Below are 13,541 nucleotides of genomic sequence, written 5' to 3'. Positions count from 1 at the left end.
AAGGGTAGATAGAAGTATGTGTTGAATAGAATCATGTGAGTTGATGATTGATAGATGCTTATGATATGTGAGCAGAAGAGGCAAGGCGTAGGAAAGGGAAACAGGTAGTTGAGGAGTAAAACGATTGTGATTGAAAGCAAGTGCAGGATAGTAAGCTAATATCAGGCAAGTGTTCTGAATTTTCTCGAGATATTGTAATTCTTGATAGTCTTGTTGACATTGCAAGTGCTTTGAAGCACGGAAACCTAAATCCTGATTTCAGTTATTGTTCTTGAGCTATGAACCATATTCTTTCTAAGCCATTGATTATTGTATACCCAAACACGAACCACAAATCTACGATACTACTCCACAAATACATACAAACTAAATACCAGACACTGAACTGAATTATTATATACTCAATCCATGATATCTTATGCTTTGAAAGACCAAATTCTTGAAACCCTGAAACGTTGTTTCCTTTGTTATCCAATTCTTTCATTACCCAGCATTCAAGCTTTGAAAGTACCTTGTTGATCCTTGCAAGGATTGAAACCCTTTCATTGTTAAACATTTATTGTTGTTAATGATTTCGGTTATTGTTTATTATTGCATATTCTGTTATTATGTTAGAATTGGATTGTTTTTATAAAATTGTGGACCAGATTCGTGGTCAGACCATATAATGGTCAAGTTAGGCCAATGTGTGCCTTGGATCCAGTAGTTAGAGCAATGCTGTGTGCCTTGCTCGGGGTTAGTGCGTGACTGATCAGCAGCCTAACCTTGGTTTTAAATTAAAAGTATAATATCCAATTCTAAATCGTAATCCATTGTTCACTTGATATCATAACCATATTCACCTGATGATCATTATTCTCAGTTTTGTCATTGTGACTTGCTGAGCTAGTTAGCTCATTTGTGCGATGTTGTTTATATTCTTTCCAGTTAAAAAGGAACCAGTTGGTAAAGAGGATCCCCAGTCCAGCGCGAGAGCTAGGGGTTCAGGTTGAGAAAGCTGAGCTAGTAGGCTTCTTTTGGAATAATTTAAGTTTGTAAAAGTTTGTAATAATGTTTAATACTCAGTTTGAATTTGAAATAGTTGGGATTTGAACGGTTTGTAATATATTAGTGTGTTTGGCTTGTGTGCATACTTTAACCTGTTGCGGTCCGTGGTGGTTGGTAAGTAGGGTCATTGCATATATTATTATTATCTTTATTATTGTTATAAGCAGGTTATAATTAAGGTGTGTGTGTGGACCCCAAACTTCTGACCCGGGTTTGGAGGGTGCCACAAGATTTACAGAAGGGGGGTTGAATGTAAATTTCAAAACTTTTTCAAGTTTTGAGCAGTTTCAAAGGCTGAGTGTTTTGATGAACAGTTGTGTGTGAATTGCTTTGAGCATGTGTAGACAGATATATATTCAGGACACAAATGTAAAGAACACAAAAGTTTTAAAAACTTTTCTAGTGGATTTGTTATTCCACCAGAGATGTGTATTTCAGAAAATCTGTGATTCAAAGAATTGATCACAGCTGCGTCCTAGTACAAACTAGATGATTTTCTCTCTATATTTTTCTAAACAGCTCTGGAAAATTCATTTCTAATTACTAGCTACAACCTGGTTTATATATCACCAAGTTTACAAGTGAAGACAAAGATAAAATACAATTTTAAAATAGTTCTTCACATGTTTCTTCTTCATTTCTCTATCAATGCAATCTAGGATAATCTGTGAATCTTTGAATACTTCCTTGTTTGCACCAGAATGGAAATGCTGCATTTTCTTGATTCCTCCAAGAGGCTGCCACATTCCAATTGTCTCTGTCAACCCATGTGCCTCTGTCAGCTTATGAATTGTCACTGTCAACTGCTATTGAATTGAGCATCCGTTGAAGTTTTCATCTGTTGGTGTATTAGCAGTTGAAGCTTTATCCATTGATGCATTCATCCGTTGATGGATGTTATCCGTTGAAGCTTTAGAGACATCCGTTGAAGCTTTGTTTCTCATCCGTTGAAGGCCTTTAATTTATCAGTTGATACTACTTCATTTATATAAACTTACAAGGCATGAAATTTTTTACAATTAGCCCTCCTATTTGCATATCCACTAGTAGTCAACATGACTTATAATTTCCCACAACTTCTAAGAATTATAACTTAAATACAGAAACTGAAATGTGCTACAATACTAAACTTATTTCTAAGTAAAACTACTCCATCAACGGATAGCCAGAGTGGTCTTATCCGTTGAGGCTACAAACACTATATTTTACTTAAGTGTTTTGCTTAACTTATCATCAAACTAATACACATATTCCTAACAATATCTAACAATTGTAATTGAAAAATGTTAATCAAAATGGAGCAATAACCATGTTTATGCCACTTAGACATAACAACATTTTCTTGTTAAAGGTCATTTGATACGTTCTTAGATATAAAGTAGTAGAACTCGTGGATAATAGATTAACATAATGCATGATTGTAAATCGAGAACATTCTTCTGTAGCTCTCTCTCTCAATTTAGCTTTACTTCATCTTGTATATATAATTGTGAGATATAAGGACATATGGTGTGCATTTATATATTATTTTTTATTTTAAATCTTGATATGAGATTATCATTTTTAAAATGATATTTCTCTCTAAGTGTTTTTTTTTTGAATAAAGCAGCTTGCATTCTTAAGAAACATCAGACAAAATAGCCTTCAACAACAGACCTGAAGGAGACATAACAATATAAGGACAATTTAGAGAACAAGGTAAAGATGCTACTAAGTGAGCAACCTTGTTCGCTTGTCTTTAAATAAACGAGATGGAAAAGCCTGTAAAAGAATCAAGAATACTACGACAAGTTTCCAACATATGGCCAACCTCCAACAAATTCTCGTGAGAGCACTGGAGAGCACGAACATTAACTAGAGAATCCGATTTGATGAAAACTGAAGTATAGTGAAGAGAGGATAGCCAAGACAGACCTGCATGAATGGCTACAGCCTCTGCTTCAAACACCGTAGAAACCATCGGATACGACAAAGATTTAGCAGCTACAAAAGCACCGTCATGATCACTAATCACCAACCCTACAGAGAAAGAAGAAGCTCCAACTCGAAATATTTCATCCACATTGAGTTTAAATGACCCAACATCTGGCTTCTTCCGTCGGATAGAGTATTGAGAACTCGACTTATGGAGCTGGTTTAACCGAGGAGCTCGAGAATCTTTAGCACGTTTCCAATCTGCAATACATTTGGCGCTCCAATCCATTTCCAGAGATGTTGTAACTAACTTATTTTTCCACACCTTCTTATTCTGGAAAAACCAGATGCCCCATAACACCTTGACAACAGTACTAATCTGAGCCATATCCATTGACGAGAGTCGAGCAAGAAGCCAAGATGGGATAGATTCATCGACCCCTGCATCGACAGATAACCCTGCATAGTGCCAGCAACTCATAGCAAAAGAACATAACATAAAAAGATGGAGTAAGTCTTCATTCCCCCTATCACACATAGGACACACAAGAGATAAAGCCACCCCTTTTACAATTAATCTCGACTTCACCGGAATATTATCTCTGCATAATCGCCATAAAAACACCTTGATTTTACGAGGGAGATCAAGTTTCCATAGTTTACTCCAACCCTGCGATTGAACCACATTACCAGTGCCAATATTTCGACCATGCCATAATTGATACCCAGTTTTAACTGAATATTTGCCATTCGTAGTCCTTGTCCACGCCAAACGATCATCCACAGAACTAGCAGGAATTCGAGTTGCCAAAATCAAATCAGCATCCACATTAGAGAAAATCTCCATGACTTTTCTAGTGTCCCATTCTCTAGCATTCTCTTGAAATAATGGAGACACAACAGAGGTGTTATCAGCATACTCTCTAGACTGATCGACTTTAAAACCAACCTTCCCAGCTAGCCACGGATCTTGAAAACATTTGATAGTTTTCCCATCCCCAAGAATCCATCCATAACCCTGCATAACTTCGTTCTTTGCCTTGACAATGCCTTGCCAGATAAAACTAGAACCAGGACGCACAATAGCTTGGAGAATATGCGTGTTGGAGAAATACCTTGCCTTGTAAAATCGCGACACAAGAGAATTAGGCTTGTAAATGAAATTCCATACGTGCTTGGCCATGAGAGCAATGTTGTAACCATACAGATTCCTGAAAGCGATACCCCCTGACACTTGGACATACTCATGCCATCCCAACCAACCCGGTGAATTCTTTTCCTGTCCGCAAAACCTGATTGCCACCAGTACTTATTCATCATCATTTCCATCTGCTTACACATCATTTCAGGAAGAAGAAAAGAGGACATACAATATGAAGGAATAATTGTTGCAACATTCTTGATAAGGACAGACTTCCCTGCACGTGATTTTTTTTTAGCTTTCCAGCCTTGGAGTCTCTTCCATAACCTGTCTTTCACAAACCCAAACACACGTTTCTTTGATCTCCCAATCAGAGAGGGTAAACCCAGGTACATACTATTCTGAAGATCATTATGAACCCCCAAAATATTTGAAATCAGCCCTCGTTTTTCTTGTTTGACATTTGAACTGAAGAAAATGCCCGATTTTTGATAGTTGATGGATTAACCCGAAACTACAGCATACTCATCCAGAATTCGTTTGACTGCCTCTGCTTCAACTTGATTTACCCGGAAAAACAAAAACGAGTCATCGACGAATAAAAAGTGGGATATTACAGGGCCTGTACGAGTCACCTTGACACCATGAATATCCTCTCTATCAACAACATTTATCAAAGAGATTGATAATCCCTCAACACAAAATAGAAATAGGTAGGGAGAAAGAGGGTCTCCTTGCCTTATTCCTCTCGACGGAATAATTGGACCAATAGTGCTACTATTAAAGCAAACATCATAAGATACTGTCTTGACACACATGAGCATCCACTTTATCCATTGGTCACAAACACCCATAACTTGCAGACGACGCCTTAAATAGTTCCAATCAACTCTATCGTAGGCCTTCGAAATATCGAGCTTAAGCGCCACATCTCCTTCCCCACCCCCAACTGCTTTCTTCGTGTGATGAATGAGCTCAAATGCTATGAGCACATTGTCATTTATACTTCTGTGAGGAACAAAAGCGGCTTGGTTTTCGGAAATAATATGTGGCAAAATTCTCTTCAACCTGTTGGCTAGCACTTTTGATAAAATCTTATAAAGCACATTACAGAGAGGAAACGAAAAGAAGGCTTTTGTAACCACGTGTTTTCAAACCGAAAACGAAATTGTTTTTTAGAAAAAGCCACACTATACAGATCAAGAAGCAAATGATCATGATCAGACACCGGCACTGGAACCACCTGTAACTTGCAGAGAGGAAACGCAAGCAACCAATCTCGAGTTGCGAAAGCTCTATCTAAACGCTCTTTAACCCATTCCAGGGTACTTTGAGATTTCTCCCAGGTATAGTCACCTCCCTGTAAATCCAATTCAACCAGCAAAGAATCGTCCAAAGCATCTTTAAAACCAGACAATAAAGAAGTAGCTTGAGGAACACCCCCCCCATTTGTCTTGCGGATACAACATATCGTTGAAATCACCAATAATATGCCAAGGAAGCCGAGTCATACTAGCCAACTTATGAATAAGCTCCCAAGAATCCTTTCTACGAGCCCTCTCCGGGAACCCGTAAAAACACGACAAGGACCAACTAGCAGCCCCATTATTCAGAAAATTTACATTAATATGGTTACGAGAGAAGCTAGTAACCTCACACTTAACATTGTGTCTCCAAAAAATTGCTAAACCACCGCTACGACCTACTCTATCAACTGAAAAATAAGAAGCAAAACCATGTTTGATACGCAGCTCCTCAATTTTATTTGCAAACGAGATAGTCTCCGAAAGGAAAAGAAACTCAGGCTTATGTGACCTGATGAGATCTCCAAGGACTCGAACTGTGCGAGAGGATCCCAACCCTCGACATTTTCAACTAAGAAAAATCATTGGGCCTGGCTCGCTTGCCAAGCAAGCTGAGCCCAAGCGAGCCAAATCAGAACCAGATGAAACTGGACAATCAACTTTAGAAAGCCCAATAACAGAAGTAACCCCATTCTCAATATCCATTAACATAGAATTTTCTGGCCCACGTATCCTTTTATTACTGTCCTCCATATTTAGCCCAATTAATTCCTCCTCAGTAGGCCCAGTAATTCTATCATGTACCGCCAAAGAGTTCTCCCCAACAGATTTAAAAACAAATCCCTGACTATTAGCTTTATCAGATAACTCAATACTTAAATCCCGCCCATACACACCGGTACATCCCACTAGAATAAAAGAATCCCTCGGAATATGCTGATTGACATGAAATTTTCCTTGACTCCCGTCCCAATCTGTATCCCTATCATCACGGAGAAAACGGCTTCGTTCTTGCCCCAACGATCTCCTGGTCGGAGCTCGTAACCATGCCCCCCATTCACGAGGACAATATTTGTTCAACGATGCTGATTTTCTGTTGCAGAACCTTTCAGTGTGTGTCACCACGTCACAAACAAAACATAAGTCGCCAAGTCTTTCATACTTACATTGGACAATGCATTCCGACATATTCTTCCTGCAAATCTTTTTCTTACGTTTTAGAGGCTGCCTTATATCAACATTGATCTTCAGACGCATGCAGTCACGCCATATACTAGAGTTATTATTAGGATCATATGAGATAAACGTACCAAAGAAATTGCCTAACTGTTTCCCCGCTGCTTTAGTCATCAACCCTGAAGGAACACCAAATAACTGAATCCAGAATTGTAAATGGATTAATGGAACTTCCAGTGGATCTTCACCATAACCAATTTTACTAGTGATAAGCATCGCACCATCGAAACTCCAAGGCCCTCCATTTGTGACCCATTCCAAATCATCCAACTGATAAAGTTGGAAAAGAAACACACCTGGCTTCAACTTCTTAATATTTATCCCCTTTGCAGGTCGCCATATATCCGCCATTTTGGACTTCATAGCTCGAACATTCAGATTCTTATCAGTCAAAAAATGACCTACTAGACAAGTTTCAAACGTTTTCGATATGTCCTCGTCCTCCTCCTCAAACACAAGTTCCGTATTCTGCTCATCGTCAATCCCCATTTCTGCTAACCTATCGTTGATATCCTCTACTCTCGCCATTAAAAAGACAACACTCTCACACTTCGAAAAGGGAGAGAAAAACAAAAGCTCTCACTTCATAGGAGAAAAACCGTCTTCTTCTAGTGATATATTCCCAGACTATTTAAGAATTAATAAGTATTTGTTAAGATTTACTTCATCTTATACATTTAATTGTGAGATATAATCACAGATTATGCACAGTTTTAAATGAAAGGATATATTGTTTATTTATGATTTGATATTTAGATACAAAATTTCCATTCCCAACAAAATGAACCAAAAAATGTGAAAATCAAACAAAATGAACCAAAATTTGTGAAAATTAAACAAAAAATTGTATTGTATTCCGTTTATTACAATTATCACAATTTTATATTAATATTTAACCACTTCCGGTCACTCGAAAACCCACACACAAGTCATCAACCGGTCCCGACACATGAAAAGTAGATCACGCGCATCCTCTTATGGTGCATTGATTAATTAATTATTACTAGGTTAAAACCCGTGCGATGCACGGATCTCACAGATTTTTTTTAATATTATATAATTTTTTTTAAAAAAATTGAATTCAATTCCTAATTTTGTTCATTTAAAACTCTATATGATATGAATTCATAATAATTATATCAGTAGACTTGTATATTCATAACTTTTTAGAACATTTAAACTTATTTAAAGTGATAGCATTGGTAAGGGGGAAATATTATTATAACGAAATTATTATTTTATTGAGGGTAAAAATATAATATCTCCATTATGTCGGGACCTTAAAAAAATATTATTTTTAGCATGATGATTACTTAATTGATTAACTATAATTCTATAAAAGATATTTGAAAGAGACAATATTACTGATTGAACAATATAATTTTATTGATAATTCTATATGTATTTTAAAAAAAATAATATTTATGTTTAAATTAAAATTTGAATTTTTAGTTCACATCAGTAGGATACGAATTATACTTATTCTAATATTAATTTGATTTATCTCAGATCAGTGGTTTACATTATTTTATTTTAACCCGATACCCAATACACCGACCAAATCAAACTAATTATTTTTAGTTTAATTTTAATTTTTTAGAGTCTAGATCAATAAGATAATTTTATTTTAGACTGAATAATTAGTATATATAATTTTATTTTTGTTAGTCGAATTATATTTTTATTTTAGTTTTGTGTTAGTCTGCATCAATTATATAATGTATTTTTTTATCCTAGATAAATAAAATATATTAATTAATTTATCCAAGTTCATTATATAATTTTTTTTGGAGGATTGCTAATATTATTATTTTATCTTAACCTGATTCACATGATATATCAACTAAATCTTAATAATTATATTTATTTTGCTTAAATTTAATTTAGCCTGAAGTAACAAATTAGAATAATATAGAAGTCGATATGAATTACAATATGAATTGGTAGAATAAGTTGAATTTAATATAAATTATAATGATATAGAGTTTGATATAAAATAGAATTGAAATTGGTAAAGTAATAGATGAAGTTGTCTACAAGATCAATTATAATTAGAATTGTTCGACCCAATAATTAGAATTTAAATAATTAAGTAAGAGTAATTAAGTAATTTCAGCAAGTACCGACCAACCGACTACCAAATTTTTAATATTTCGTCTATTATAATATAATATAGATGAGAATATTAGTATAACAAGGACTCGAATCTGAGTCATTTATCGGTCCGAACTCTGATACGATGTTACATAATTAGTGGGCATACGAGCAATACCAATTGGTGTACAAATTCAAGTTTGTTAATATTGTCAAACTCATCAGTAATACTAATATATTATTGTTTTGTTCTGGGACCGTACTTTTTGACATATTTCTTATCAAAATTTATTATAACAATTAGCATTTAAAGTTGTCAAAATATTTATATACAAATATAATTAAAAATAAATATGAAAGTACATGTTTTTAGTAGGTCACATGACATCATTTTTATTTTTAGGAAAGTGCCGAATGAAGCTAAAAGTTGACAATTTTGATCGGCATTCCTCCCACGAAGAGCCAACAAGAGACACTAAAAAAATTTTGATCGAATTGTCATAGTTATTTTATTAAAAACATGTGACTGTCGTGATTAAAAGAGACAACTAAACTAAATCGAGAGGTGAATCAAATTACATCTTATTCGCCCGTGCGATGCAAATTTTTATTAATATTATTTCATAAATGATTAATATATTATTGATGAAATTATTTTTTCCATATTAAAAAAATATTAATATAAAATATTTTTTTAATATCTACTTGATTTTTCTAAACTAAACTAAAACATTCATTTCAAATAAACTAGATATTAACCGGTACGGCCCGAGGACTAAAGTAGTAGATTATTATTTTAAAGGGAAGTCTCGAGGCCTAAGCTGCAACTGACAAGCATCACGATTTCCAAGACACTCAAAGCATGTTTGAGTGTGTGTTGTACACGTACACCTACTTCAGAGTTCAGACAGAGTCCTCTTCTCACGCATAAGGCAGTGTTTGTTTTGTAAGAGTTTATTGATTATTAGAACCGGAGAAGAACTGGTGAACTTAATTCTGAGTTCTGCTAATCACTATGAACATTTGCATCTTCCAACAATTTGGTCCCATTATTTGCTGGCAATTTATGTCGTTCGTATACTTTTCGTATCGTGTACTTTCGTGTTTTGTGTAGTGAAGAACAAACACATATCCGACCCGTTTAGCATTCGTGTACTTAAGGGTAAACACATATCCGTAACTCATCGTTTCGTGTATAAAAATAAATAAATAAATAATTTAATAAATATATAAAATATTATATAGTTTGATATAATTTTACATATAAATATTTATATATATATTACAAATATATATATTTACATATAATTGTATATTTTTGGATATAACTTTATAATATACATGAATTTTATGTATATATACATATAATATTATAGTAATATGTATATTTATATAAATGAATATACAAATATTAAAAAATTATTAAAAAATTTATTATTTCGTGTACTTTCGTGTCGTGTCGTGTATCTAAGGGTAAACACATATCCGTACCCGTTTAGATTTCGTGTTCTTTTGTGTCGTGTACTTTCGTGTTCGTGTACCAAAAAGCTGAACACATATCCATTTATATCGTGTCGTTCTCGTGTCGTTTTATCATGTTGTATACCAAATTGCCAGCTCTACATAGTATGACTGCATTAACATATTCTTTTGATCTCATGTTCTGTTTTGAATGACTCAGGGATTTCTACTAATATCAAGGAATTCATCTTTCTACTCAAAGTTTTGACCAAGTGGCTGTCACTGCAATTGTCAACAATATATTCTTCCGGTCTTCATCGTTTCTAGAGTTATGCTTGAGGCAAGTAAATAGAAAGGAAGGATGGATAAATATTGTGCATTCCAAAAATTTACCTACGAGAAGTTAACTTGTATAACATCTAAAAGCAGGTATGGAAAAATAAATCAGTACAAGTACTATCTGCATTCTGTTTTTTAAAGTTACAGAGGACAAAAAAATTAACATCTCCGTGTAAGAAAATAAATGCACTCGGTTCAATTGCAAATCTACTTTCTTTGTGGACCTTTTTAGTCCAAAATTCAAGGTGGAATCATTTGATGTAATTCCGTTCCATTTTTTATATTTCTTTTATATGTTTGTTTATGTTTTATTCGAACAAAATTAAAAGCTGATTCTATACATTAATTGACCTCTTGCTCAAATTTCATTCTTAATATGTAGGCATCACTTCTCATAAGGAAATGCTCCATCAGCCATTTAACTTTTGGAGTTGAGACGGGAATCAACATTTGGCTGGTTCAGACATTCGGGGTTGTTTCGTACGTCCCTTCAAATCAGAGGTTATGATGATGAAGTATTAATGGTAATATGTTTTTATGCAATCATGTCCCTTGCCTTAATAGTTATGTTCTCACTGTTGAACCAGTATATTCAGACACGTGAGTTAGGATTTAGTTATCCCTTAAGTGGGTGTATTGCATAAATTTTAGACCTTGAATTGTAGACTTAACAACTATGTGAATATATTGAAATAATTACGACACAGATGGACGGGTTTGTTAAAACACTTCAGAGTTTGGTAAACCCTTTTAGTCGGTGGATTGCATTAGTCTTGTAGCTTGAATTGCTCGGAGATCCATACAGAAACCCCCTTGAAGATAGGATATTAATATTCCACTGTAAGTGACAAGCACACGTTATTTTTAAGTAAAAGGTGAAACAATAGTTTGCTTTGTGCTCATCACATGGTCACGTGGTTGCGTTCAATTAGTAGAAATCCGGACAGCTCTTTGATATGTGATGTTGATAATGTTGTTTACCTTATTCATGCAATGTGGAATTTCTTTGAATTCCCAAAAAAATGAATAACCATATGGAACTTGGTAATTCTAAGAGGGGCTTGTATAATTCTGTATATAGACGTGGGTTATGTGGATTGGCGATTCTAGAGTTTTTTGTAGCAAGGTGAAATTATGTGCAGGATGTACTGATTGTACGCTTGAGAATTATTCGCTGCTAGCTTTCTTTGTGTAATCTGTTAGCTTGTGACAAGCTGTAGTTCAACCTAATGCGTATACTGTCACTGTAGTAAAGGATCGTGACAGAGCCTTAAGTGCCTCTAATCTGCCCGTACTTTTTCCTTGTGCAAGTACCTGTTCATATTGCAGCCTATAACCTGTTAAGCAAAACTCTGTTTTACATAATTGATTTGAATAAAAATGATTAATAATGTATATTTGATTCAATGCAGCAGCAAGGAAGCAATTTGTTACGTGTACAAAAGTTTAAAGAACGCTAATGTTACGGTGAAAACATAAGTGGGCATGAATCTGGTAAGGGCGCAAAGTTAGCTAAATTGAAAAAAGTTTTGTTGTGTACAGTGACACTTCTTAAGATACTATTTAACCTCCATCAGTGTTCAACTTGTTGGAGTTGATAACGAAAACAAGGATTGTGTTGATTGCTAAAGATTATCTCATTGGATCCAATAGCAGCTTAATTAGATAGGCATTTTACTTTTGATTTATCTCGAAACTTAAATTCACAAGCATACGTATCCGAGCCGGACTTAAGAATCCAGGAACGAAACCTCAATTGTGCAACTAGAAACCTTTTGATCTCTTAATTGTCGGTCGTACATTTAAAAGAAGGTGACTTCATGGCTAGGTTCAAGAGGGCATGATATAAAAGGCTTAGTGCATGTTTCTAGATTTCACTTATAGATATGGTCCTTTATATCTTGAATTGAGAATTAAAATTCTAATTCTGCACCATTTAGTCGATATGTCAAAATAAAGGACTAAACTAGAACTGGCATATTGTGCGGTAAGAATGGGCGAGTGCATACATAATACTCTATAGGAAGTTAGGAGGATGTGTGAGTGCATGCAGTGCGTAGTAACTTTATAAGTATAGGCCATTGGTCAGAAGTAGTTAAAATTAGTTGTTACTATTAATATAAGTTATAACTAGTAAAGTAGTAATAGGTATTATATTAAGAGTGATTGTATTTTATTTGTATTCATCAGTTTTATTGGATAAATTAAAAATAGTGGACTCTAATGGCCATTCAATCAGTAAGGAAATCTTGAAGTACGTTTTTTTTCTGGTTGGTTGTATCTTAGCTAATATTTTACAGTTAACCGATATTTTTCCTATGTATTGTGATTGTAATTTTTTTCTAATTTTATGTAATAATTTTAAAAAATATATTCGGGGATCTTGGACTCGTAGTAGGTTTCCTCCAGCCCTGATTTCATGGCTAGATTTTGAACGGAAAGAGTTTTGTAACAAAACTATGGTCCATTTCCTAGATTTGATTGGCAAAAAAATTTGGACCATTTCTCGATTTGTGCGTGTCATCCTTGCGCAGGGGCCATGCTAATCTTCTCTGTATCGTTCCAATTTTATCGGATGTCCCCGAAGGGACAATGTGTAATTAAACTGTTATTATATAAAGAATAAGTTAACACTATTCTTGGCCAATGTGGGAGGTTTTTAAAAGAAATCAAGTGTATGCCAACATGAAGGCTTTGAATCTATAATTGTGCTCATGCAATGCTTGATGCATTAGGTGTTATGGATAACAAAGCTGCGCGAACATTGCGTTCCTATGGGATTGTTATGGCTTAAAGTTTTAGCAGACTGTTCTTTAAATTCTAAGCTAGTCACTGGTTAGTTTCCGTTTCCTGCTTATAATTTTTTCTTGTTTGATGTTGTGCTTAAATTTTCGTTTTGTTGTGCTAGTCTTTTAGTACAATTCATTCATGACATACAATTCATATAGATCAGTGACTGGTTGACGTAAAAGGAGCATTTATTAGGTTACTGCAATTGATTCAGT

The 13,541-nt window shown here is 34.6% G+C and overlaps 1 non-coding gene and 1 pseudogene across 1 annotated transcript; both read right to left on the bottom strand.

Moving 5' to 3' along the window:
* Window positions 1–11,327: 11,327 nt before the first annotated feature.
* LOC141700464 (U5 spliceosomal RNA) lies at window positions 11,328–11,448 on the bottom strand (annotated as a pseudogene).
* Window positions 11,449–13,024: 1,576 nt separating this feature from the next.
* LOC141700469 (U6 spliceosomal RNA) lies at window positions 13,025–13,127 on the bottom strand. The gene has a single exon (XR_012566358.1). It is a non-coding gene; the product is annotated as a U6 spliceosomal RNA (small nuclear RNA).
* Between the last annotated feature and the right edge of the window lie 414 nt (window positions 13,128–13,541).

Source organism: Apium graveolens, unplaced genomic scaffold, assembly GCF_009905375.1.
Source record: "Apium graveolens cultivar Ventura unplaced genomic scaffold, ASM990537v1 ctg24, whole genome shotgun sequence".
In the NCBI taxonomy this organism is placed as follows: Eukaryota; Viridiplantae; Streptophyta; class Magnoliopsida; order Apiales; family Apiaceae; genus Apium; species Apium graveolens.
Note: the sequence above shows the minus strand (reverse complement) of the source record. Positions and strands in the feature narration are given on the sequence as shown.